This window comes from Neomonachus schauinslandi, chromosome 3 (genome assembly GCF_002201575.2).
Source record: "Neomonachus schauinslandi chromosome 3, ASM220157v2, whole genome shotgun sequence".
Lineage (NCBI taxonomy): Eukaryota > Metazoa > Chordata > Mammalia > Carnivora > Phocidae > Neomonachus > Neomonachus schauinslandi.
Genome location: NC_058405.1, coordinates 128,095,178 through 128,099,226, shown reverse-complemented (window position 1 = coordinate 128,099,226; position 4,049 = coordinate 128,095,178).

Sequence of the window (4,049 nt, the reverse complement as noted above, 5' to 3'; positions counted from 1 at the left end):
TATTATTATAAGAAAAGAAATGTTTCTCGATCACCATAAATTTATTAAAATATTTATAATCAAAAATATTATTGCTTCAATCAGGTGCAGCTGATAGGACTGTTCTCCCTGGAACCTGGGAATATTCTTTGAGGTTATCAATGAACTGGCACTGGAGGAGGAAAATACTCCAGGCAGTCGAGTGTTGCTGGAGAAGTTGCATCACCAAGAAATGCTTACCATCACAGCTGAATAATCTGCAATGCCAAATGCATACTCAGTGTTGTTCAAGTGCTTTATCATCCCCTCAGAACACTCCTCATATTTGCGGAGAGCTCTGCCTCTTACTCACCAAGAAACACGAGGACATTGTCATGAACTTTCTCAAATTCTTTCCTCTCCAGTGAAAAATGTCTTCCTTCCCTCCCCTTCCCTTCCCTTTCCTTTTCCTTTTTTTCCTTCCATTCCCTTTTTTGCTCCTTGTCTTTGCTTTCCTTCCTTTCTCCTTCCTTCTCTCCCTGCCTCTTTTCCCTTCCTTTATCTGTCCAGAGATATTTCTCCCCATTCATTTTTACACACTCTGATAACTTGCTCCATAAGCTCTTTACCTTCTCTCATATCTTTATTCTCTCTTTTTGATTGATCCTTTCTGTCAGGCTTTGCACTTTCAAAACTGGTTCTTCCAATCTTGAAAACTAAATTTGCTCAACTCTGACGCATCTTTATGCACTGTTCCATTATCTCATTCCTTTAAAAATTTACCTTCTGAAATCAGGGATCTGTACTCACCACCTTCACTCTTGGCTAAAATTAAATGAAATACAGGTCCCAGTCATGCTGATGAGGAAACTTGGCTGTGAATAATCTTGTTGAGGGCACCTGGCTAGCTCAGTTGGTAGAGTATGTGACTCTTGATCTCAGGGTTGTAAGTTTGAACCTCATGTTGAGTGTAGAGATTACCTAAAAAAAATCTTGTTGACATAAGCACATTGAGTTTTCAAAGTGTTATGCTGACTATTATCAATAACATTATGAGGAGAAGATGAAAATACTTACAAAAGGTAGATATAGGAACAAAGAACATTACCCACATGGAGCAAAGATGTACATACTCTATTCCTGGTTATCATGAATTACCTCTTCTCTATTTAATCTTTACTTAGAAGGGAAAGACATCCACAGAGCTATTCAACTGTTAACTGCAGCATTTTGTTTGTTTTGTTTTCTAGGAATGTAGCCTTTACTTATAAGGGATGGAGACCAAAAAGTTCTTTTTTTTCCCAAAGTTATGTTTTAAATTCCAGGTAGTTAACATATAGCGTAACAGTTTCAGGTGTAGAAATTAGTGATTCAACACTTACATACAACACCCAGTGCTCATCACAACAAGTGCCCTCCTTAATTCCCATCACCTATTTAACCCATCCCGCCCACCCACCCACCTCCCCTCTGGTAACCCTGTTTGTTCTCTATAGTTAAGAGTTTGTTTCTTGGTTTGCCTCTCTTTTTCCCCCCATGTCCATTTCTTTGGTTTCTTAAATTCCACATATGAGTGAAATTGTACGGTATTTGTTTTTCTCTGACTTATTTCACTTAGCGTATACTCTCTAGCTCTATCCACAACATTGCAAATGGCAAGATTTCATTCTTTTTATGGCTGAGTAATAGTCCATTATATATACTTATATATACACACCTTCTTTATCCATTCATCAGTTGATGGAAATTTGGGCTCTTTCCATAATTTGGCTATTGTTGATAATGCTGCTATAAACATTGAAGTACATGTATCCCTTTGAATTAATATCTTCGTATCCTTTGAGTAAATACCTAGTAGTGCAATTCCTGGGGTAGTTCTATTTTTAATTTTTTGAGGAAACTCTATGTCTTCCAGAGTGGCGGTACCAGTTTGCCTTCCTACCAATAGCATAAGAGGGTTCCCCTTTCTCCACATCCTTGCCAAAACCTGTTGTTTAACTGTGTTAATTTTAGCCATTATGACAGGTGTGTGGTGATATCTCATTATAGTTTTGTTTTGTATTTCTCCGATGATGAGTGACGTTGAACATCTTTGCATGTGTCTGTTGACCCTCTGGATGTCTTCTTTGGAAAAATGTCTACTCATGTTTTCTGCCCATTTTTAACTGGATTATGTGTTTTTTGGGTGTTGAGTTTTATAAGTTCTTTATATATTTTGGATACTAACCTTTTATCAGATATGTCATTTGTAAATACCTTCTTATAACTTATAGGAAGTTATATTTTAAGTGTAAATTTTTCATGAAAAAATATATTGTTATAGAAATTTTAATTTGCTCATTAAGATATTAATGAATTCACTATCCTGTGCTAAAGTTGCCAAAATGTGTGTGTGTTCATGCGCACACACGTGCACAGGCATGCGCATTTTGGGAAAGCATTAAGATACAGGTTTTATCTTTCTTCATCAAGCTGTTTGATATAAATTGTGACTCTAAAAGATTCAAAACTAAACCAATGCTGATATTTATTCTTCCAAAACACCTTCTTTCTCTCTTTAATGCTCTCAAATCTGGGTCCTATTCCTGCCAGGCTACAATTAGCCAAATTCATTGATCTTTATTCAGTCGTTATTATATTTGACAGATTATTAGAGTTTGATGTTGATCATCATCAACACCTTTATTAAACCGCATCTTCCTTTGCCTTCCATAAAACTATTCTAGGTCTCTTCCTATATTTTAGATTCTTTGCCTTTACCATTTAACTTTTTCTCTCCTTTTGTATTTATACAGCACCATCAGCTCTTTTGCTGAGCTGATGCTGAAATTTCAACTTTCTATTTGTCTTTTATATTTGCATATTCAACTATCACTTTCTACTTAATAAGGCCAAAGTGATTTGACTACATTTTGTTCCTCTCAGCCACCAACAAAACTACCCAGAATCAACCTGCTTTCCCAATATCTGTTATTGTGTGGGTTAGCCTTCTAATTCAGCAAAATAAGTAAGTACACATTACAGAGTATACAGAGGGATAGATGAGTAACTCTAAGGGAGGATATAGGAATAACTATGACAGAAAATCCTGGCCTGGGTTTGAAGAATAAGAGGGGAAGGGCAGTCTGAACAGCAGAAATATTATAGAATAGTGGTCAAAATGATAGATTCTGGAGACAGATTGCCTGGATTCAAATATCAGCTATACTGCTTACTAGCTGAACAACCTTGAAAAGTTTCTTAACCCTTTGTTGCCTCAATTTTGTCATCTGTAAAATGGTAATAATAATTTTTATGAGGATCAAATAAGTTAATACAAATAAAGCTTTTAGATCAACAGTTCCAAGCATATAGTAATTACTATACACATGTTTGCCCAGCTGATGATGACCAAGACACATATGGAAATGGGAAACAGCATGGCACATTCAGAGCATTCACGATAAAGTGAAAGTGAGTATTTTTTTAAAATGTTTTATTTATTTATTTGAGAGACAGAGAGAGAGTGAGTGAGTGAGACCACACCTGGGGGGAGGGCCAGAGGGAGAGGGAGAAGCAGACTCCTCTACCGAGCAGGGAGCCCAACGTGGGACTCGATCCCAGGACCCTGGGATCATGACCTGAGCCAAAGGCAGACACTTAACTGACTGAGCCACCCAGGCGCCTTGAAAAGTGAGTATTGACAGCAACTGAGAGGCAAGCAGGAGTCAGATAATAAAGGGCCCTAAGTGCATATCAGGACTTTGGCTCCAACGTGTAGTAATGAAGAATCATTAAGATATTTGTCAAATAAGTTAAGGTAGAAGTGAAAATGCTAGAGAAGATTTTGACTTTAAGGAAAAGGAAAGGGAAAGCAGAGACATAATTTGAGAAGCTACAGGAAAGCAATGATGAGACACCACTAGCCTTACGTACCTTCCTCATCTCACTTCCTCCCACTGAAACCAAACCCAAACTCTGGGATTCAGCGATAGCTCCCTTGTAATCTCTTGATTTTCTCTCCTATGAACCTCCATGGGATTTTGCTGTATATGTCCAAACCCAAACAGTTTTGAGAGTGCTATTAGGAGGAGGAGGAGACTATTAGCAAT